General features: G+C 33.5%; 1 protein-coding gene across 1 annotated transcript in view; it reads right to left on the bottom strand.

Moving 5' to 3' along the window:
* Positions 1 to 8,873, bottom strand: part of LOC124534483 (atrial natriuretic peptide receptor 2-like) — a 36,497-nt gene extending 27,624 nt beyond the window's left edge. Inside the window, exon 1 of the mRNA XM_047110386.1 lies at positions 8,788 to 8,873. The gene's annotated coding sequence lies outside the window, so the exon portion shown is untranslated. The remainder of the gene's footprint in view (positions 1 to 8,787) is intronic.
* Positions 8,874 to 13,215: the final 4,342 nt, after the last annotated feature.

Raw genomic sequence — 13,215 nt, 5'->3', positions numbered from 1 at the left:
TTCTGCCACATGTGTATTCCACCAACATGTATTGGAACAGCGAGGTGGAATATGTTCCAAATCCTCTCCTTAATGGGAGAGGAGGTGGTAACAGCCTGTAAATTTCCCACCCAGCAGTGGGAAATTTACAGGCTGTTACATTACTTTTACTTTACTATGAATAGCGTATGTACAAGTGTCGAAGCAGACATCTGTGCATATATAATGTGTCTATAAGTCGTCTGGTCTAGAAGAGGTGTGTGTGCCTGTTATTTAATACACAAAGAGAAAGAAATTTCAATTTAACTAATTGTCCCACAATATCTATCTTTTTTTATTATTATTTATTACACTTCACAAAACCTCTTTAAAGAATAAAAACAATAAATCCTTCTTGGCGAAAGTTATCTGTTTCTATAATAAAATTCCGCAGACATTTTTAACTTTGCCGTTTCGTAAATTCGTTTCGTAAAAAATACATTGTTGAAAAAGGCATATTATTCGATACAAGATTTTGAAGATGATAAAAAAGCGTGGAGTTAATACCTGTTGACTTCCAAGCAGGATATATTAATTTAAATAATTTTATTTAACTAACTTGACTTTTTATTTTTTAAATGTTGAAAAAGAGTAACTACTGAATTTCTCGCCGGTTCTTCTCGGTAGAATCTACTTTCCGAACTGGTGGGAGCTTCACTTAATTGTAAAATGACGATTCAAAAGTGCTTATATACTACTACTTGAATTAAGTTTATTTTAATTTTGATTTTTGAATAAAACTCTCAAAAGAGATCTCTTTCAGGCAATTTCTCTTTTAAGTACCGAGAGCTGAGAAAAGAATCAAATTATAGAAAGAAGCATTCTTTCAAAGACCCTCCTCCAAACCAATTAGCAAAACAGCATCGCAACCAATCAAGTAATTAGCTTTTACACTTGAACTTGCACCTCGAATCTTCTAAAGTGTTCTACAAGCTACCATAAATTGTACATTTTCCTAGCTTCCTTCCGAAACGTCGTAAGTACCATTTGTACTTTAATCTAAATTTAACCTTACTGATAAAAGATTAAGTTGCAATGAATTCTTCGAAGATGTTCCTTGTATCGTTTTAGACTCAGACAGCAGAGCGCTGGAACTTCTCAGGGTGCGATGAAAGTAAGATTTATTGTGGGAAAAGACTTTTTTATAAGATACAAATAGTTTAGCTTAATATGCTGCTTCGCCACATATAAAACAAAATGAAGGTGAAGCCTATTGAAAATTAATGTTAAATTTATTGCTATGTCAAAATTCCCTTAAATTATATTAACGTTATATTCTATTATGTGTAAATAAAAAACAAGTTTCTTGGTGGTAGGGCTTTGTGGAAGCCCGTCTGGGTAGGTACTACCCACTTATCACTTATTCTACCGCCAAATAACAGTAGTGAGCCAGTGTAACTATAGGCACAAGGGACATAACATCTTAGTTCCCTAGATCGGTGGCACATTGACGATATAAGGAATAGTTAATATATCTTACAGCGTCATTGTCTATGGGTGATGGTGACAACTTACCATCAGGTGGCCCATATGCTCGTCCGCCAACCTATACCATAAAAAAATAAGAAGTCTTTTCATACTACTGGTGTTCTTTTGTATTCACTTTTATTGCTTCACTTTAATGGTGCCTCATGCGCCTCGTCCATTGTTTTATATTCTTTTATTCATAGCTCATGATAATTTTACTATAATTATATCATAATAATGTTATTAAAAACCATTAACAAACGTAGGTATAACCTCTTTCGATAAATAAATTTACAATTAAATATAAAATCGATATCGCAGGCGAACACAGCTAATATCGCTGTTTAATTATTGAATTTGATTATTTTACAAACTGCCTTTAATTAGGGTGTTTACACATGTTGCCGCAAAAGCATTACGTGTAGGTGGTCGCTTGAGTTTGTATTTTTTTTTATTAGAATTGCGGTTCCTCTTTACAATTAATACTCTGAAGAAACTAAGCAGAAAATTAAATTATGGTATAGCACAAACATTATTTTTTTTCTACAGATAGAATTTAATTGAATAGATAGAATTCTATTTTTGAATTGAGAAATTCAAAAATTGAATAATAAATATGTCTGTTCTTACTATTTTATTGATACTGTAATATATACTTTAAAAATAATCATTTATTCGTAACTCTTGATAAATGTTATTCATCTCTTATCAGATCATTATCGTTACCGAATAGAATCTTATACTGAACATAGGCTTTCTGCTCCGTGTGTCATGCTGGATTAGGTGCATTGGTTGATAACTTGTAATAAACATAATCAAAATTAGAATATACTTTATTAAATTTACTTTTAAGAGCACTTTCGAATCATCATTTTACGGAATTATATTAATCAATAAATATGAGACAACATCACATACATTACTCTGATCCTAATGTAAGCAGCTAAAGCACTTGTGTTATGGAAAAGCAGAAGTAACAACGGTACCACAAACACCCAGACCCAAGACAATATAGAAAACTAATTCTAATCTACATTGACTCGCCCGGGAATCGAACCCATGAAAACCGGTGTACACACCACTCGACCACGGAGGTCGTCAAATTTAAAGTAAAGCTACCAGTTAAATTCTTAAATTTTTTTTTCTTAATTATTGTTAATTAGTTTTATATTCAAGTAACATCCCTTTGTATTTTAAGATAAATAAATGTTATATATAAAAAAAATATAAATAAATAAAGTGTATTTTATATTGTATTATTACAAAATTAAAATCAGTTGCAACAGCAATTTCTTTATAGAGAACCAAAGACCTTAAAAATAAAAAGTAAAATTAACAGCCTGTAAATTTCCCACTATTGGGCTAAGACCTCCTCTCCTATTAGAAAGAGGGTTTGTAACATATTCCACCACGCTGTTCCAATGCGGGTTGGTGGAATGCACATTCGATGAAATTAGACACATTCAAGTTTCCTCACGATGTGATAAAAATAAATTCAATTACAACTTCAAAAAGTCTTTAATCATCCTTAACGTAGGTTATGTTAATAACCCATAAGGATAATAAGTTTCACTCTTTTTAAAGTGCTAAACCACATGTAAATAGAGTACTTAGCTAATAGTCATATTTAACAATAGTCATACTTATTTTGTATGCTCATATATTTATATAAGGTAATTTTCTAATAAAATCTATAAGCCTACGTCACGGGAACTATTGAATTAACTCGTAATAGTTTTGACAGTCGTGACTGACAGTTAAATAAAATAATACATTTAAGTCACTTCAATAATATAATTGACAATTTCGCTGTCAAAAAAAAAGTTTTTATTCTGATCCTTTTGAAAAACAAATTAATATTAAAATATATAAGTGTTTATATCCCGATGGACGGTTTTATGTATTTCAGTCAAATATTTCGTGAGTTCTTACAGAATCATTTTGTAAGATATTTATTATTAAACATATAATTCATCCAGTATGATCTCAGTCTCTTAATATTAATCTTATATAAATTGTAATATACTGTACTCACTGCACACAGAAATATTACGAAACAATAAAGTGGTACGCTAAGGAATCAATATATATAAAACTGTTCCGTTACTGAATAACTGACAGACAACGCACAGCCTAAACCACTGGACCTAGATACTTGAAATTTTGCACATGTATGCCTTAAAAGTCCTAGAGGTGCACTAATAAGGGATTTTTCAAAATTCCCACGGGATAGGGAATAATTGGCATTTATATTTTCGAACCAAAGTAGCTCTATCTCCATAACGATAATTATTAAGGGTTTCAAATTTAGCATGCAAGTAGGTTATAACAACAACTAAAAGCTATTTTTTGTATATTTTAGAAGTTTCAAGGGATATGGAATAAACAGGACTTGTAACTTATAAGTGTCAGGGTAAGTTACGCATTGCTTATTTAATAATATAATAAGGTATATATCGGTTTATATACATTGGTACCGTAAGATATGTTAACCATCCATGACCTGGGAAACTATTTATGGTGTCTGTAATTACTAGCTCATTTAACATTCAAACCATGATACAATATAGCCGATGGCGGTGGATGGTGATCCAATACACACAGACTAAACAAGGGAAAAGACTCACAAAAAAAACCATCGATTCAGTTATTCTGGGCAGGTAAAAAGGCGGTATGCGGAAGTTATTATATACTTTCTGAGTTAGGTAAGCGTCGCAAATATTATTTTATTTCAAATGACGCTATTGTGTGTTCATGGCCGAGACGATATAGAAAAAGGTTCAAGTTTTCTATGTTGTCTTGGGTTTTGGATGTTTGTGGTACCGTTGTAACTTCTAATTTTCTTGAATGTTTGTGATGAAACACAAACTCAAATAACTTTATTCAATATAGAAGTATTACACTTTCTTATTGATGGTCAATTGAAACAGTACCACCGGTTCGGAAAAGAAAATACCCTGACCTGAGAAGAACTGGCGAAAGAAACTCAGCGGGTTTTTTGTCTTATATATTATATAACATAGATGTTGTTGATGTTGTCCAATATTTATTTATAAAAAAAGTTTAATAGTAAACTTGGACATATAACATCCATAACATATTTAACATATTGTATGCTCTCATAATTGTCAATAGCTCAATGGTTTCAAGACACTATCGATCCTGACTCCATGTTGTCGTCCTCACTCCTAACACAAGTAATAAACATTAGTAATTCCTTAATTAATATGAGTAGCAATATACTAATCATAAAAAACATGGTATTTAGGATTCACATTACGGCTAGTATACTTGGTGATAGGGCTTTTTGCAAGCCCGTCTAGGTAGGTACCACCCACTCATCAGTTATTCTACCGCCAAATAACAGTATTGTTGTGTTCCGGTCTGAAGGGTGAATGAGCCAGTGTAATTACAGGCACAAGGGCCATAACATCTTAGTTCCCAAGGTTGGTGGCACATTGACGATGTAAGGAATAGTTAATATTTCTTACAGCGTCATTGGCTATGGGTGATGGTGACCACTTACCATCAGGTGGCCCATATGCTCATCCGCCAACCTATACCATAAAAAAATACTTTGCTATCGTTCCAACCAGCAATTTTATAAAAAAACGTAAAACTGTAGTATTTACCGACATTAAGGGACCGGAAAGGGCTGTAATACAGATCTCTTTTATGTATTAGTTATGATAGCTTGGACTTGGTAGTAGTACAAGTCAGGACGTCACAGTATCATTCGAAAGAAATCCTGTGGCGCCTCCTGAAAAGGTGGAGAGGGTACCGCTGGTTTTTTAGTGGCAAACCTTTTTATATATTGGCCTTAGAAATAAGAACAGCAAGGACTAACTTCCCTTCTTTCATTACTCCCGTTCCTTTCCTTTTAGCTCTGGATTCTATATTTTCTGAATTGTTGAAAAACAGGCGTGTTATTTGAATTTCATAATATCGATTGCTGTTTAAAATTTATAAACATCAATCTACAGTAAGAGGTTGACAAGAGAATTGCGTTGTTAACCTCTAAGTTCTCGTTGTTGCACTCAGTTTAAATTAGTAATATAATGTTTACATATTTCATGAGAGTCAAAATGGCCCAGTAGTTAGAACACGTGCATCTCAACCGATGATTTCGGGTTCAAACCCAGGCAAGCACCACTATATGTATATATGTGCTTAATTTGTGTTGATAATTCATTTCGTGCTCGGCGGTGAAGGAAACATCGCGAGGAAATCTGCATGTGTCTAATTTCATTGAAATTCTGCCATATGTGCATTCCACGAACCCGCATTGGAACAGCGTCGTGGAATATGTTCCAAGCCTTCTCCTTAATAGGATATAATGCCTTATCCCAACAGTGGGAAATTTCCAGGCTGTTATTTTACTTTTTTCCTACTTTATATTTGACATACCACTATATAAATATACCACTACCGGGACTCCTGAGTAAGATTAATAAATTTTTGTATTTCTCTTTAAATATATTTTTGCATAATAATATTTACATTCATTGAGCAAAAAGGAACATTCCCATGAAACATCCAATTATATCACCAATTCATAATTCAAAGTATTTATAAAAATGTTATAAACTTTATTATCACGAGGGTAACAAAATGCTTGAAAAAAAAATGACGATTATGAAATACTAGTAGTCGCTTGTTTCTTCGCTCGCATTTTAGGGCGTTGGTACATGTCAGATATAAAGTAACCTATATCCTTTCTTGGAAATCAAATTTACTTCATACGGTTCAACGGTTTGGCCCACTTTCCCATTTATAATATTAATATAGATTTCACATTTCATAATTAAACTGACGAGATATTTGTTCCTGAATACACAATACAGTCTAGACAAACATTTGAATAGCTGATCAAATTAATTAACGTTATTTAAATTGTCTAAAGCTTTCCCATAATACTCCGAGTGTAAACAAGTAAAATAGAACTAAGTTATTACTATTCTGCGTTTGCAAGTTTAGTTTTGAATAATAGTCGAACATTGGTTACCTTAAACACGAATTCAAGTCTTGCAACTGCTACTAAAACGGAATCGACTGGCTAACTTTCGAAATTAGTGGAACCAGTTTCCACAATACAATTAGATCTTTCTATTCTGTGACGACCACCGTGGTCGAGTAGTGTGTACACTGGTCTGGTGCATCACTCCGAGGTAGCGGGTTCGATCCGGCAGAGACGATGTAGGAAATTCATTAGTTTTCTATGTTGTCTTGGATCTGGGTGTTTTGGTACCGTCACTACTTCTGATTTTCCATAACACAAGTGCTTTAGCTACTTACATTGGGATCAGGGTAATGTATGTGATGTTGACCAATATTTATTTGTTTTCCTAACCCTATTCATTTATAGTATAAATATATTGGAAAATGCTAAGAAACTTTGAAAGAAAAAGAATCGTACTTGGACGTCGAGACTGCTTTAACAATATTGATTCTACTTGCGTTGGTATAAATTGCATCGGAATTGTTGGGAAGTGCGATGCTGCTTATAAATGTAAGTTTAGCTAAGTGTTCTGTTAAATGAATAAAACGTTAAATCGGACTAAATTTTCACTCACATTTTCTAGTTGAAGTTTAGTTTCATTATACGTAAAGTGTTTGGTTCTATTTTCGAGGAAAAATTTTTTTAACCGACTTAAAAAAGGAGGAGGTTATCAATTAGTTTGTATTTTTTTTATGTTAAAGCTAGTGCTTCCCGTGTGGTCCCATTTTAACTAAGTCCAGTTCTAATAAAGGAATATGAAAACGTAATGCATATGAAAATATATCGATAACTATAACTACGTTATATAATCGTAAATCGTCTTTTAAGTAGTCTAATATTTTTCATTTCATTGTTGTTGTCATCATGTTGAATACGCAATTATTTTTATTACTTTTTAGTGCATATTCATTTGTTTTAAAATAGTGTTATGTTTGAAGTCGGTTATTCTTTTTGTTAAAATTTTGATTTATTCTTTTTTTCAACCGACTTCCAAAAGGAGGAGGTTATCAATTCGTCTGTATTTTTTTTTTTTTATGTTTGTTACCTCATAACTTTTCACTGGGTGGACCGATTTTAATTTTTTTTTTGTTTGAAAGGTAGACACCAGCTCCAAATATACCAATAACTATAACTACATGATATAATCGTTAATCGACTTTTAAGTAGTCTAATATTTTTCATTTCATTTAACTTAGGAAGACTCTAAAAAATATGTTGAATACGCAATTATTTTTATTACTTTTTCGTGCATATTCATTTGTTTTAAAATAGTGTTTTGTTTGAAGTCGGTTTTTCATTTTGTTAAAATTTTATTTATTAAAAAAAAAAAGACGTGTGGCACTCGGGGACTGCCGCGTTAAAGCTATTGCATAGTATTTTGTATCAACTTGTATGAAATTATATTTATTTATTTATTTTATTTATGCAGTATTTCTTTTTCTTTGATATTAATTCAAGTTACACTTTTTGAGCGTGGTGACCGATAAGAAAACATTTTTTTCTTTTATTAAATAAATAAAAAGTTAATATTGTTTAAAATATTTTTATTAATTTGCAATAAATAAAACCCACATAGGGTTTTATCATCTTACAGTAGCTGTTGGTTATTCAAGAGTATTTATCATTGAAACTATAGGTTTATGATAACTGAAATAAGAAACATAAATATTCGAGTTTCGTAGTCGTACAATACGTCTAATCGCACGCACACAACGCCGTGTCGAAGACTGCCGAACTGAAACGACGTTAGACGATGCACGGCCCGTCGGAGTGGGGAGCGTGAGGTTTTTTCGTTACGGAATTTCTGGATTCGGTCCCCGCGCTCAAGGCCCGCGATAGAAGCTATGCAATAGCTTAAAAAACCAGTAAAAATCAGAATATTCCTACCTGTGCCTCGATAACCTTCTCTTTAGTTTTGTTTGGCTACCCTCCATGTTTCTCGTCTGAGTAAAAGAAGCCCATGAGATTGGTAAGTAGGACTTTATTTACCCAAAAAGAAGGGGATTTATTTTTTTACAGAAAGAGTATTAATTTCCTTTTGTCCCACGTAAGATTCGCAATCGATCTAGCTTCGCAGGTTTATAAGCCAGTCATTCAACCAATGAGGCATAGTAATCTATACATATAATGAAATTGGAGTGTCTATTTGTAATATTAAAATAACCCATTTTGCTACAATATTATTATTTTTTTGTTAAATTCAATTGCGTAGAAGGTCGAGGGCACAGCTAGTATAAAATACGTAACAAACCCTTTGTTATACTTAGCAGGTCTTGTTAAATAATGGAAATGTACAAACTCACTATAATGCTATCTTCAGCGAGTTCGGAACGTGAAACGTAGACTCGTCGTCTAGCCAGCGATCCGTTATTAAAAACGTCTCTTGTAGTAATGTCCTGAAACAAATAAATATAATATAGAACAATTTATTAAAGTTATTTCATCATCATCATCATGAGCTCATTTTTGTTGTCTTAGATTTTCGCGATTATTACACATTGAAATAAAACTAGTTTGAACGGATTTTAATCGCGTATGTTAATTGTTTTTTATCATCCCGACGTTTCGAGCACTTTACAGCGTTCGTGGTCACGGGTAGACTCTACCCTACTCTGATAGGCGATTTAAATTCGTTCAAACTAGTTTTATTTAAGCCCATTTTTGTCCACTGCTGGACATAGGCCTCTCCAAGTGTACGCCACTGTGGTCTTTCTCCTAAAGTTATTTAATACGGGATATTTACCATGTTTTTTATATTTATTTGGTCAGCTCGATATTTCGACATGATCTACGAATGTCTTGTTCACGAGACTAATAATTATAATACTAAAAAAAAAAAACATGTTAATTTATAATCTTATATAGAACACATAGGTCTTTCAAAGTTTTATATAACTTAAAGGCAATTTTATACAAATCACATACAATTTTATGCTAATAAAGATTACAACTTCTGCTTATAAAATATGGCTAGGAGGTTATTTTATTTATATGTACCTATTGGAAGGGAGAGGGAGAGGTATTCCAAAGATGAGCTAACAGATTCCTACAAAATTTGACTAATGGCAACGTGACCAGGAAAAGGAGAAATTAATTGCAAAAGGGGATTGCTTAAAACTACGCCCGTGATACAAGTTTCGAAAATCGCTCAAAGTATCCAGTATCCGGCTCAAAGTATCACGACAGAAGGGCACAGTGAACCCATGGAATACTAAGTGCTTCCAGTCTCAATTCATTACACATCTTCTAAATATATAAATTAATATCATTACATAATATGAAACAAAATGTATACAGCTGTCTGTCCCTACGTATGCTTATTAAATCTTTGAAAATACACAACGGATTTTATTGCTATTTTAAATAGATAGATTGATTTTTGAGACAGATTTTGTATATAATACATGGACAAAATAGTAAAGAAACACTGATAATTTTAGAAGTTTCTAATGTGATGTTGTAAATAAACAAATTATGTATTCGAATCTCGCTACCAAAATTATTCTTCCTCAGAACTGCTCCCAATCTTTCTTCAGGAAAACAACAACATCCCCCAACTCATTGGTATTACTGGAGACGGATGAAAAAGAGGTTGAGCGAATGGTTATGGAACTCCGTACCGATAGTTCCGCGGGCTGGGACGGAATCTCGTGCAAGCTATTGCAATCCGCTAGCAACATACTTCTTCCATCAATTACACACATTTGCAATCTCTCTATGTCTGCAGGAATTTTCCCAAGAGCCCTAAAAAAGGCCCTAGTTCATCCTATATACAAATCAGGTGACAGAGGCAGCGCCACAAACTATCGCCCTATCTCGGTACTTCCAGCTCTTTCCAAAATCCTGGAAAAAATACTATATAAAAACCTTAACAACTATGTAAACAAATACAAACTTATATCACGAAACCAATATGGGTTTCGAAAGGGGTTTTCCACCGAAGATGCTGTTTCCAACCTACTTAACTGTGTTGTAAACAATATTGACAAAAAAAGGAAGTGCCTAGGCATTTTCCTAGATCTCTCGAAGGCCTTCGACACGATCTCTGTTCCTATCCTCCTATCGAAGTTAGAATCCATTGGGGTACGTGGAATTGCTCTCGATATATTTAAGAGCTTCCTCTCCGACCGATCACAGTGTGTCAAAATAGGAGACTACATTAGTGCTGATGAGTTGATTGAGTTCGGCGTGCCCCAAGGAAGTCTGATCAGTCCCCTACTCTTCTCTATCTACGTAAATGAGCTCTGTGAGCTCTCCCATCCATCGGCGCACGTAGTGGTCTACGCCGATGACACGGCAATTGTGACACACGGCCATGATTGGCAGGCGGCAATAGACGTTGCGGAAGCAGTTCTAAGGCAAATAACTTTCTGGCTATCCAAGAACAGTCTTACCTTAAACGTCGACAAAACTAAATTCATAACGTTTACCTCTCGACCCTCTGTGCAACCAGCAGAACACACAATCACAGTCAAAGCACACCAATGTGACACACAGGGCATTAATTGTACATGCCCTGCCTTGACCAGAGTGAAAGTGATAAGATATCTCGGACTGCAACTCGACGCCTGCCTATCGTGGAAAACACACCTTCAAGCCCTTTCATCACGCATACGAAAACTTATATTTGTGTTCAAAAAACTTCGACTATCGGCTCACATTGACACCTTAAATGTAGTTTTTAATGCACTTTGTGGATCAATTGTAGGGTATTGTATTACGGTCTGGGGAGGGACTGCAAAGACAGCAATTCTCAAGGTGGAGCGCACCCAACGTGCTGTCATCAAGGTTCTCATGGGAAAGCCGTTCCATTATCCGACTCGTCAATTGTATATGGAGTATAAAACCTTAACAGTGAGGCAGCTTTACATCCTCCGCACAATCATGCGTAAACACGCTGCGCTGTTGCCCCCTGAAATTAGCAGCTCCGCTCCAAGGAGAAGACCAATTCCTGCTTGCGAGAAACTCCACGTTAATACAGCCTTCGCACGACGTCATTTTCCATTCTTGAGCTCTCTACTGTACAACAAGTTACACACAAAACTTAACTTACATAAATTAAACAAGCACCAATGCAAAAACAACACCAAAGAATATCTAATGTCGCTAGACTATCACGAAACAGAAAACCTTATTAAACCAGCATATAAAGGACAACTGGAGTAAAAAACAAAAACTATCAATTTCGCAATTATTCCCAGTCACACACATATTAATTACCTTATTACCATAGCTATCAGGTACAAATACCACATTCAACAATTCAATAAATACACAACACCCCACGAACCCACCCACACAACCTCACCCACACACACATCTCTCCACAACCACTCTCATACATACCTTATCACGCACGAATAGACATACTTCTTACTTCCTACTTTTTACATAATTACCATATATTACACTTTTTAACAAAATCTTACCGTTGGTCGGGACACAAAAAAAAAATATATAAAAATAATAATAAATAAAAAAAATAAATAAACAAGTATATATATATTATCTGCTATTATAATATGAAATGTGTATTCTACTTTGAAAACATAGTCGTTTTAATTAGTTGTAGTGGACGGATGAATGTTCCCCATAACACAGGATTTTCCTAGCATGGGGTCATTAATCTCTTATATTGTGAAATGTTTTTCTAAGTACTCTGTATGTGTCATTTATTTTCTGTACTTCTATTATTGCCAAATAAATATTATTATTATTATTAAAATATTATTATAATAAACTGACAAAATATGAAATAAAATTAACTTAAAGTAAAAAAAAAAAAAAAAAAAATAAAAATGTAGTACGTTTATTATCAGTATTGCACCCGTGCGTAGGCGGAGAGAGTCGCGAGTAAAAAATTAAATAAAACTCGCAATTTCCAAATATTTATTTTTGTTTGGTATTTTGTATCGTGCAAGCTATAACCGCCTTTTGAGATAAAAATAAATATTGGACAACATCACATACGAAAATCACGTACGTACGTAATATGATGCTTATTATGACAACATAACTTATGACAAGGGCTACTCTGACCAGGACCCGTTATTTGTTTCGTCATATTTTGAATATGACGAATCTCACGGAATTAAATGACAAGCTAACATATATACATCTATTTTTATCTATATCTTATTATAGAATCTTTTCTTTTCTTTTATTTAAATAGATGTTCCCGCGTATTTTGTGCGTTTAAATTTAACAAGAAAGTTATTGCTGTAGCCTAAGTTACTCCCTATGACATCAGATTTTTGCAATGAAAGTCTCGTCAAAACTGATCCAGCCGTTCCAAAAATTAGCAGAAAAAAATTGGTAGACGGATAAAATACTAAAAAATGTTATTATGATATATATTCATATATAAATATACATGTATACGTAGTATTTGTGGTAGGTGGGTGGTAGCTAAAATAGTTGTTGAATGACGATTTAAAAGTGGTTGTAAAAGTCTACTTGAATAAAGTATATTTTGATTTGATTTGATTACAAACAGACTAAGCAATTTCGATTTACTTCAAAACATATAACCTTCTTATTTAAAATTAGATTTAAGGATATCGGTCAACAAACAAGCATATTGTTTAAAATACCAAACTGAAAACCCAGGTTTGAGTAAACAGGAACATTAAATAGTCAAAAATATTTAATCTAGTTTACGACTTTTTTTAAAGTTTTTGTTAGAATCATCCATTATCATCCACGGAGTACAAGGTATTACTCCTCCATGT

This window comes from Vanessa cardui, chromosome 12, assembly GCF_905220365.1.
Source record: "Vanessa cardui chromosome 12, ilVanCard2.1, whole genome shotgun sequence".
Classification (NCBI taxonomy): domain Eukaryota; kingdom Metazoa; phylum Arthropoda; class Insecta; order Lepidoptera; family Nymphalidae; genus Vanessa; species Vanessa cardui.
This window is presented reverse-complemented; position numbering and strand designations above follow the sequence as displayed.